Source organism: Balaenoptera borealis (assembly GCF_965194805.1).
Source record: "Balaenoptera borealis genome assembly, chromosome: 4".
Taxonomy (NCBI): domain Eukaryota; kingdom Metazoa; phylum Chordata; class Mammalia; order Artiodactyla; family Balaenopteridae; genus Balaenoptera; species Balaenoptera borealis.
In genome coordinates this window covers 81,261,054-81,273,105 of record NC_138861.1, presented here as the reverse complement: position 1 = coordinate 81,273,105, position 12,052 = coordinate 81,261,054, and the positions used below count along the sequence as shown (strand labels likewise).

Below are 12,052 nucleotides of genomic sequence, written 5' to 3'. Positions count from 1 at the left end.
TTGTAGTGATTTTTTTCTTACAATGATAGTTTATGTTCCTTTTAGGTTAATTTTTATTGAACGTACTGCTACGTTAATAAAAAAAGTTTAAGCCTTTTTGGGAAAAAAGCTCTGTCAAAATCTATGACTATGTGAATAGTTTTGTCTTATTTGCTTGGGTTTGAATGTTTTTTCAATCATCATTTTTTATTTAAGTCTTAATTTTGAAATCAAAATAGTTAATGCAATTTTATAAATATTTTATAAATGATATACCATTATATTTATATAATAATCCTGTCAGATGTTTATTTCAATCACTGAAATCTGAATTTTAAAACCAATTCTAGTACACCTGAAACTAACACAACATTGTAAATCAACTGTACTCTGATATAAAATAAAATTTTTTAAAAATAAAAAAAAGGAAAAAAGATTCTAACTCCAGCATCCACATTCTCTTTACTATAAGTAGTATTTGACATCAAATCTTTATATGTATATGATGAAATTATATACATACCTATCACGTATATGGCACTACATGTATTATATTTATATGACACATGTATAATCTACATATATATATAATGTTGAAATCAGGGAGGTGAAGTTATTAATACAAAGTCATAAAACAAGATGGTGTCTGGGTTTAAAATAGAGTTTTATCTCCAAATTCTTAGTCGAATCTCCCTTTCATACTTTATGTTGCTTTTCAATCATAAGGAATGACCAAAGAAATCTATGTTCTTTACTAGGTAGCCATTTTAAATACCACTTTTTATTCTCTATTATGCTTCATTGTATCTCTAAATATCAGTGGCTATGAATTGGATAAAATGTAAAACTATCTACTTGTAGCTGAAATGCAAGGTTTGGCATCATCTAAAACAAAATGAGTTTGAAATCCATAAGCACTCAAACCTTCACACAACTGCCTTTTGTTCTGTCACCCTTTTCTTTCTCTCAGACACAAACACACTTTTATTCACACATAACACATACACACACATACACACGATGAACACAAGAGCTAATCTTGCTACTGTATTTTAAAGGAATTCCTTAACATCCCTAAGTTCCCATTTAAAATATTTTTCCTGCTTTGATTACTTAATTAACCAACTGTGTGGCTTCATAACATTTCATTGATTATAATGACAATAATTATGGAGACTGGCAAGTATAATAAAAATAATGAAGATGACTCTGGAGGTGACTCTCATAAAGTAAAAGATAAGGGCCATTTTGGTTAGACCAAGATAATATATCAACTTGATTACTATATTAATTAACTCCCATCATATTAATAATCTTTACCTTTCCAGGTAAGATTGTTTAAAAGCAGTTGCATGCATTTCAATACAACATCCAGGTTGCCAAATTGCAGTTTTATTTAACTTTATATATGATTAGAGTGTAAAATATTTTAACATTGAAGAGTCAGATAATTAAAACCATTACTAGTTTTTAAAATATTTAATTATAAGAATACATTTTAATATTTTATGTTAGGAAAATGTGTTTATGTTGTATTTATTTGGTATATGAATATTAGGAAAACTAGGGAAAATTAAAGAAATAGTGCAAATTAATAATCAGGAAAGAGGAAAAAAACTTGATAAAATAGTAAGATTTTTATGTGATTTTTAGGTGATTGCCAAATGTAAGTAGAGTAGAAGTTAATGTGTTGTGATATGTTCACTGCAGAAATTCCCTCCAAAATTTTAAACCACTTAATTCCTCCTAGAAAATGTAAGTGAACTTTCATTAAAAATACATTCAGAACTTAAATGAAGACCAAAAAAGAAGAATACTGAAAAGATTTTATTGATAGAGTAGGTTATGGACATCACTATTAAGTCTTATTTTAATGAAAGGTAATCTCAGCAAAAAAGTAAAATGTTCAAAGAAGTGAATATACTGATAATATAATGGAAAAGGAAGCTTTATCTGCATAATGATTAGCATCTATCTGCTGCCTTCACATCAAAAGAGCAAAGCTCATCATTTAACCAGAATGAAGGACATTTCAAAGTTACCAATTTAGTCAGTATTTAAATTTCTTTTTCAGATAGCAAGTCTGCTTATCATAAACTACTATTTGTGAAGAAGATTTTGAAGATATAGTGACTTTTAAGATGCTAGATCAGTTGATGTATAAAAGTGGGAAATAAATGATACAGAAAATGATATTCAATAAACATCTCAAAAGAAAATGTACTTCATAGGTGTATGCATGTACTTCCATTCTCTGATATTTGTAACAGTAAGATATAGAAATCAAATGTTTATCAGTAGATGGCTGGTTGGATTAATCACAAAATATCCACAGAAGGTAATTCTATGTTATTTTTAAAAATGAGGTATTTTCTACACATACTAACATGAAAAAAGATCCACAGTGGATTGTAAATGAGCACAGTAAGTTATAGAACTGAGTTCAGGGTATCTTTCCACTAAAATAAAAAGCTTCAGAAGGGGAAGTAGGTAGGTAGATGATAGACAGATGATAGATAGATAGATAGATAGATAGATAGATAGATAGATAGATAGATGATAGATAAAGTTAATATAGTATAGAACAAGATTTGAAGTGAGGAAGATACTGATTTTGATTATGCATAGAAGGGATGAGGGAACAGGAGTCACTAAAATATTACTAGTGGCTTCTATAGGGGAAGTGAAATTAAAGAGAGATTGTATGAGCTTGGAGATTTATCTTTTTATATTATATATTTCAGAGCAGGTTTCTTTTTTCTATATAATATAGGCACATTTTATAGTGTAAAAAACTGATGAAAATGAAATTAACTAGCTTTAACTGTTTATGAATGCTATTAAACCTATGATCATCGTTAATGCTGATTTAAGAAAATATATATTGTTTTCATGATCCATTTTATTCTGCATGCAAAATGCACAGAAATTTCACAGAAGTATAAATGGGAATAAATGGAATGGCAGACATTTTTTTTTCCCTCAAAATTAGGTTCCTAGAATAATAATATCAGAAACTTCTGGGATTTTTATTAAAATTTCAGACCCTGGACCTACCCCAAACCTAATGAAGCAAAATAAGGTTTCTGGATTCTTTAATATTTAAAAATATTTCTCAAGTGTTATTTGTGAGGAAAAAGCCTGAAGAAATAACTATAGAAAATACACAAATATAGAGAAATATCATGAAAAAAGACCTACATTTTAAGCAAGGATGTTAATGCTTGGATATTGCCATGGTGCATTAGTAAATTTTTCTAGGATATATTGCATAACAAACAAAGCTTCACATCTTTGTAAGTTTCACTAATGAACATTAATTTCTCACTCAAGCTACATGTGGGTTGTGGGTCAGCTGTAGCTCTACTCCAAGCTGTGGTTTTGGCTACGCATTTCCTTTCTCTGTAGGACTAGGGTGAAGGAGAAGCCTATCTTTGAAAGTGTTCTTAGAGGGAGAGAGGGGAAATGCAGGAATCTAGCCAAACAACTCAAATGAACTTAAAACACTGTTTGGGAATGGCATTACTGTGGTGATATACATTCCATTAGCCAAAGAAGGTCATGTGGTCAGGCCCAGCAATGGGACAAGCAAATGTCATTGCAAGTCACATTCAAAGGAAAAGGACATGAAATTATCTTATAATGATAGAGCAGTAAATTATGAACAATAACACACAATCTACTATACAGGGAATGGTTGAAGGAAGATAGTATAAAATTATTTTATAACCTTCCTACATAAAATTACCCATCAATAACATTACATCATGAGGTTTAGATTACATAGAATTTAAGTTATATGAAGCTTTATCTTTTTATTTTATTTCATTCTAAACTGTCTCCCTCCCTCCTTTCCTTCCTTTCTTCCTTCCTTCCTTGCTTCCTTGCTTCCTTCCTTTCATAATTCAAGATTCTATAACTCTGTTGACTTAATTCAAATACATTGTCCTGTATGCGTCTATGAGAATTACCAATTTTGAATACCAAGTACATGCTAAGCATTAAATATGTGTGTGTATGTGTTTATATTCTTCACAAACCTCGTCTAAAATAAGTGAAGGCAGCACTCCTGAATTCTTTTGTCCCACGATCCTCCCTGAAGCTCTTTGTGCCTATGTCTTTCTCTGTAAAGTAGGGATAATTATATACCTACTCAAAGGGTTGTCAGGGTTAAATGAGTTAACATAAGTGATTTGTTACAATAATGTCTGCCATATAGTAGGCAAAAAGTATGTTTAAGCTCTTATTACTATCACACTATTTTTATAGGTGTAGAAACTTTCTTCAGTGAAGTCATATAACTACTTCTGAAAGATCTGGGTTTTGAATTAATATGTAACTCTGTAGCCTTTTTGTTTTTCTCTGTGCCATGCTCTGTTGCAGTTATTGGATACACCAATGTTTGATTGTTTTATTTAATAGAGAGTTGTTTTTATTAATATAATACAATCTGGAAATTGTATATATATATATAAAACTATTGAGAAACTGAGACACATGCTGTATTTTTCTGAACTCAGATGGTTTGAATGATTTTAGGGTCTGATCATTATTTTTATAGTTGACTTAAGCTTAAATGCACATTCAAATATAATTGGAGCAATATAGTATCATAATTTATAACATACATGTTATTAAAGAATAAGATATATAGAAAAGTATATTTTAAATGTATCAGAGAATATAGCATTAAAATATAAATAACAATGTTTTATTTATTTGTAAAACATGTTTATACTTTTTAATATAAGAACATTAAAAAATTCTTAAATTGAAAAATTATACTTTTTAATATAAGATAAATTAAAATTCATACTAGTTACATTTCCAAAGAAAATTCAATAACATAGTGAAGATTAATTCCTAAATCAATACAGGCTTAAGTATATAATAGTTTAAGTCTTTGGACTCTTATATATAAACTTTGGATAACTTTGAATTATTATATTTAATTTTTAGTCATTTACCTTTATCTCAGGTGCTCTTTCATTTCTGAAATTCAAGTGCACATCATTCCACTAATATTCATGCTCACAATAACATTCTTCCCTTACAGAAAGGTCATGTATGTAGAGGAGATTTTTATCCAATGTAACTTCACAACTATTCATTGGACAGCTGGTATTTGCTGACCTGCTATCTTTTAATTTCTACTGACACCTTCATCTCACAAAATACACACAATTTAGTAGCAAAAATCATGTGTGAATTTCACTATTTGCCTTTTGGAATTTTGATTTTCATATTTCTTAACTGCTTTACATTTTTAAAAGTTTATACATGTGAATTAATCTTTCTCTTTCTCATATTTCTGCACCATCTTAATATCATAATGGCCAGATGTATTGTAGGATTTTCAACAGGCATGGAAATAAGAGAGTAATAACTTCATCCACTAAATTCAAAAATAGATCTCAAGTACCTGCATGTCATAATTGTTGAGCATATTGAGGTATAATTATATTGCCCCACTGCACCAAGTAGGATCCCCCCACTCCACTTGATCCTGTATCATTCCATGTCAATTTTTGGAGTGTGGTCCCAATGTCCTGTAAGTGCACTTTCTAGAACTATAAAAACCTTCAATATATGTTCTCTGTGAACGAATCAACAGAAATATGTTTCCATGGCAACCTAGCTTCCAAAGCAAACCTTGTAAGTATTTATGTGGGAAATGTTTTTAGGTATGCACTACTATGTGTTTGTTTAAAATTGTTACCACATTGTCCATTTCATGATGTGAGGAGTGACAGAAAGTGTTTATTTGAGACTTAAATAAATTTGACACCTTTTCCAAATGGTGAGATTTTCTTCATGGTTGGGTAGATGATTTGCAACTTTATTACAGACAGGTTTTATCAAAAAAATTATGTAAGATACCATCTTAATCTGAATGAAAGATTGTTCAGGGGTCTGAGGGAATGGGTTTATGAAGAAGTCAAAAAAAGATTTCATGGGTAAGAAAACTGACCATAGTTTAATTTATTAATATTTCTACTTATTTGTTGGCCCCTGCTCTTCTTGGCACCTTTAATTTTGGTATGACAATGGTGGGGAAATATCTCAGAGTACCTCATTTTCTTTGTTTCAAAGCAAGGGTATGAGTTTTCTATATATACGTTCTTGTTCATATAGTAAAACCAGTATCCTTGACATGGTAACTTATAATTTAATGTTTTCACTGGCACAATTTTTTTTGACTGGTTCTTTTTCTCTTAGATAAATTCTTAACATATTTGACCTTACTCTAACACTAATCTTCTTTTTTCTTTTTTTTATTGAAGTAGAGTTGATTTACAATGTTGTGCCAATCTCTGCTGTAGAGCAAAGTGACTCATTTACACACAACATATCCTTTTTTTAAATATTCTTTTCCATATGGCTTATCCCAGGAGATTGGCTATAGTTCCCTGTGCTATACAGTAGGACCTTGTCGTTTATCCATTCTAAGTGTAATAGTTTGCATCTACCAACCCCAAACTCCCAGTCCGTCCCTCTCCCTTCCCTCTCCCTTCCCTCCTCCCCCTTGGCAACCAGAAGTCTGATCTCTATGGCTGTGAGTCTATTTCCGTTTTGTAGGTAGGTTCATTTGTGCCATATTTTAGATTCCACATATAAGGGATATCCTATGGTATTTGTCTTTCTCTTTCTGACTTACTTCAATTAGTATGATAATCTCTAGTTGCATCCATGTTGCTGCAAGTGGCATTATTTGGTTCTTTTTTTATGGCTGAGTAGTATTGCATTGTATATATGTACCACACCTTCTTTATCCATTCATCTGTTGATGGACATTTAGGTTGTTTCCATGTTTTCACTATTGTGAATAGTGCTGCAATGAACATAAGAGTGCATGTATCTTCTTGAATTATAGTTTTGTCCAGGTATGTACCCAGGAGTGGAATTGCTGGATCATATGGTAATTCCATTTTTAGTTTTCTGAGAAACTTCCATACTGTTTTCCATAGTGACTGCACCAACTTACATTCCCACCAACAGTGTAGGAGGGTTCCCTTTTCTCCACACCCTCTCTAGCATTTGTTATTTGTAGACATTTTAATGATGGCCATTCTGACTGGTGTGAGGTGGTACCTCATTGTGGTTTTGATCTGCATTTCTCTAATAATTAGTAATGTCGAGCATCTTTTCATGTGCCTACTGGCCATCTGTATGTCTTCTTTGGAGAAATGTCTATTAAAGTGTATTGTCCATTTTTCGATTGGGTTGGTTTTATTTTGTTGTTGAGTTGTATTAGCTGTTTGTATATTTTCGAGATTAAGCCCCTGTCTGTTGCATCATTTACAAATATTTTTTTGCATTCCTTAGGTTGTCTTTTTGTTTTGTTTATGGTTTCCTTTGCTGTGGAAAATGTTGTAAGTTTGATTAGGTCCCATTTATTTATTTTTGTTTTTATTTCTATTGCCTTGGGAGACTGACCTAAGAAAACATTTGTACAGTTTACGTCAGAGAATGTTTTGCCTATGCTCTCTTCTAGGAGTTTTATGGTGTCATCTCTTATGTTTAAGTCTTTAAGCCATTTTGAGTTTATTTTTGTGGATGGCTTGAGGGTGTGTTCTAACTTCATTGGTTTACATGCTGCTGCAATGGTCAATTAATCTTCACTAGCACAAAATTTTGATCCAAGGATTTTCATTTCATATATTTGGTGCATGTCTCTTCAAAATACCCTACTTTACTGTTTCCATGGGGCGTCCTCTTTCAATGTACCAAATAAATATCATTGAAGAATTTAAGAATATCTTTTGTATACCATGTGAGACATTATATTAATACTGTCTTCTTTCATGTTTTATGTATTTTGTGTGAGGGGCTTAAGTGAAATATCTAATATCTACTGAATTCCTGGCTTAACATTTTATAAATGCAGAACTATGTGATATTTACTGAATTTTCTCATTCATAGTAGAGAATTCCAGTTTAGAAAGTTAGTGGCAGGCTTTACTGGCTATAAGTTATTGGTAATCCAATTAGTGACCACATGGAAACTAATATGAATGAGCATAGTGAGATAAGTGAAGTGTATAATTTTATCTTGTAATGAATTGTTAGCAGTCTTTATTCAAAATATGCACTTTGATTCAATTAAAGCCCCATTCAATTTATTTTATTTCCTGCACACTAATTTATTCATGTATGAGTATCCTCTATTTTTCTTCATTTTAAAAAAAATATGAAATCAGGGTGAGGGAAGTATCAGGTTGTGAGAGTGCATAATCACAGATGTGCTCTGATATCTCTAGTTATCACTGGGTTCCACATCCCTGGGTACCAAAGAATAATGATAAAGGTTAATGATGGATAAGCTGATGACATTCAATGTCTCCTTTTCTTTCAATAACTCTTCTTATTGCTAAGATCCAGAGTATAAGCTGTGCGTAAGCATTTTGTGATATTGTATGAGCCAGACACAAGCAGTGTATGTTCTAGTATTCCTATTACTTGCATCATAAAACACTTATAAAATATAAATTTGGGAAGCATTTTAATTGCTGCATTTTATGAAGTAATGTAACTTTCTTAGAATGACAAAGAACCACATAGCCACATCTTTCTATGCACAAAAATGTATATGCTATATATAAGTAATGAATACTAAAGGAAAGACTGATGGTGACCAGCATTGTATTATGAAATGTCAATGAAATTCCTGTCTTTGTGACATTCTGTTTTCTAGAAAGCTTTAAAAAAATCCACTTGATCTCCTCATACTTAGAACACCAGTATATCAGTAAATTTAATTTTTCAGACTTAATTAAAAGCAAACTTTATTAGATATTATATTCATCTCTGAATGGGGATTCTATAGTTGTCTATCTAAAATAGCCCAAAACTGTAAGTCAATCTTAACCCTGCCTTGCATACCTTTGAGAAGATTTTCTGACAAACCCAGAACAAAGGAAACTATTTTCTACATTGTCTATTCTGATACTCAGGTGTGAAAATATAACTATACTTTACTAAGCTTGGTTTATTCGTGGGAATAGCAATAAAATGTTTTTATGACTTTTATGGAACATCATGCTGAGCAAACAGTTGGAATAACTTATTAATATCAGCTTCTGAATCAAAATTAATGGCACTGACTTTTAAATGATATTGTGCATTTTAGAGAATTTAAGCAATTTTTTACAGTATATTATTGTTTTTCTACAGGAGTATAATATTTTTCTAGATCATTTTCTCTTTTTTTCCACCTCAAATTTTTTTAAACTATGGTTAAATATTCTTATTATTTTGTTAAATTATCAGTGGCTCAATCATCTCAGGTAGCACAGAATAGAACTTTCACACACTGTGACAGATTGTTCAGAATACATTTCCACATAGGAAAATGTACACTGGTTTCAAATAGTAGTTTTCTTATATAGGTGAAGTTCCATATATTGAGAAATAGTTGTCTCTTTTGCCAGTTGTCTGATTATTTCCTTTGCCTATTTTTCAAATTGGATTCCAGATTCATTCTTGAAAAAGCTATACTTGTAACACATAGGTACAATACAATAGTCCCTCAGCATCTGCGGGGTATTGGTTCCAGGACGCCCCACCGAGATCAGAATCCATGGTTGCTCAAGTCCCTTATTTAAAATGGTGTAATACAGTCAGATGTACTTATCTGTGGGTTGGTTGAATGCACGGATATGGAACTGTGGATACAGAACACTGTCTGTAATCAGTTTCATTCTTTCAGTTGAGCAAGAAATTAGTCACCTGCAAAACAAAGAATGCATATTTTTGCTAAAAAATTTGTTCTATTATAAAAAAAATTTCACATATATACAAAAGAAGAGGAAGAACCAGTATAACTAAATCTACCTACCCCTCATCTAGCTTCAACACATATTAATGTTTTGCCAATCATGTTTCTTGTTTTATCAATCTCCAGAAAAACACACATTGCAACCCTCATTCACATCCCCTGGAGTTGTTTTGTGTGTGTCTGTTGTTGTTGTTGTGTGTTTTTTTAAGTATAATCTGGGCATCATGATTACATATGTGATTACATGAAATAAATTAGTATGCCTAATAAAGATATGATTAAATAAACCAGCAAGCCATTAACATAATTCTTTAATGCAATAAATATACATATCTAAATTTTCTCAATTGCTTCAAAGATGTCTTTTTACTACTGAGTTTTTCAAATCAGAATTCATAAATTATACCCATTATATATTCTTGATATGACACTTAATTCTCTTTTATTCTCTAGCAATGCTCCCCACCCTTTATTTTTTATGATATTTGAATTTTTTGGAGTAAACAAACACAGAATGCCCTATAATTGGGATTTGGTTGGTTAGTTCTTACTACAATAATTGGAGGATCTACTAAATACCACATTAATTCTTTCAGCAGTCTTCACATAGGAATATATCATTCTTTGGTTTGTTCTTATTTGTTTAGAAGTCTAAAAAAGACATTCTTCAGTAATGACAAATTCGTAGCTAAATGCTGATTGCCAAAAGGAAAACAAAACCCAAAACTATTAAATATAAATTTAACAGAAGTAAACACAGCCTTATGAAGAAAATTAAAATGGAAGTTTGAAAAAGAATAAAAATGAAGAGCTACACTAATTTTATGAATGGAAATACCCAATATTATAAAAATCAAGATGCAGTGACTTATGGTAACTTATTAGTGGCAGAGAGTGTTCATTTCATTTAACTTCCTGATTATGCAAGGTAAATTTTTATTTATTTTTTAATAATTAACAGCAATACATTATGCAGATAACTACAGGAAATATTCTACAAAGATAGCTGCCTATCTTACATTATTACATAATTCTTCTTTCTGGTAAAAATTCTATTTAGATTATTTTCCCACACAGTACTTGGATCCTGAAATTTATATGAAAGAATAAAGAACAACTAATAGGCAAGATGATTTTGAAGAAGAGGAAAAGGAGAGAAGAAAAAAGGTTTGTTTTAACAGATAGTGCAAATATTATAAAGCTATAATAATTTAAAATGTGACATTTGATAAATGGATAAATGTATAATTATATAAACCTGAGCCATGGACATTCACATGTATGGAAAAATGGGAAAATAATAAATGATTTTGGATAATTCGCATTTATTATGAAAATATAAAAATTAGAACCCTGGAAATTTATAAACAGAATTTATACTTAAATAAAAAAGAATGTACAGAAAGTACAAAAATAATGTTAAAATTTGTTTATAAAGGGCATGAAGTATTATCTTTTCATATTGGCATATATTTGCAAAGAAATCTCTGGAAGGTAAGCAAAAAGCTCACAGCTTTTCTACTCCTTGCAAGGTATATGGTATTTTAGTAAGTGGAGGACAAGTGTGGGAAGACTGTCATTGTGTATACAGTTTTTATTTTTGACATTTTAAAATCTAGCTAATAAATATTCAGCAAATGAATATAAAATATTAGGAAATACAAGAGTGATATCTTAATGCTATTGGAGAGAAAGGTTTATTAATCAAAATATATAAAGCTGAAACCAGAAAAGTATGTGTTTAAAGGAAAGTATTCTTAAGGATAAATATGGAATTTATCTTAGTGATGATTGTGATTTTGATAACTGGCAATCAGTGAGCTTAATAAAATTATTCACATATATCTCCTTAATTAATAATTCTGGGAAACATCCACTCAGCTTCTTACTTTCACTGTCTCTTTCAAGCACTACCCCAAAGTTGGGTTGATTTCTATAATTTTTTCCTTTATGTTAAAATGAGGATTTGCAAAAAAGAACCACACATAAAGTGCATCAGGTTCTCACAGGATTTGTCCTGCAGCTGAGTAATGCAGACCTGCTTCATGAAACATGCATTGCCATGTTTTTTTTTTAATTTAACAAATTATGCTTCATATAGCAAATTGCTTCAAAATTAAGAATGAATTTTTCTAAGATTATGAGAATAGATTTTACGCGCAACAGACCAGAACACTTCATAATCTGCCAACAGTGCTAATTATACGATCAGGGAACCTGTAATTGTTATTAGCTATACAAACCCCTGAGTAGTATTTCAGGTAATGAAGAACAACCATAGGACATCAGAAAAAT

At 30.8% G+C, this 12,052-nt stretch overlaps 1 long non-coding RNA gene across 1 annotated transcript in view; it reads left to right on the top strand.

Moving 5' to 3' along the window:
• Positions 1-4,445: 4,445 nt before the first annotated feature.
• The window catches only part of LOC309628113, a 55,730-nt gene continuing 48,123 nt past the window's right edge, over positions 4,446-12,052 (top strand). Inside the window, exon 1 of the long non-coding RNA XR_014244174.1 lies at positions 4,446-12,052. This exon is cut by the window's right edge and continues 24,576 nt beyond it. This is a non-coding gene — a long non-coding RNA (uncharacterized lncRNA).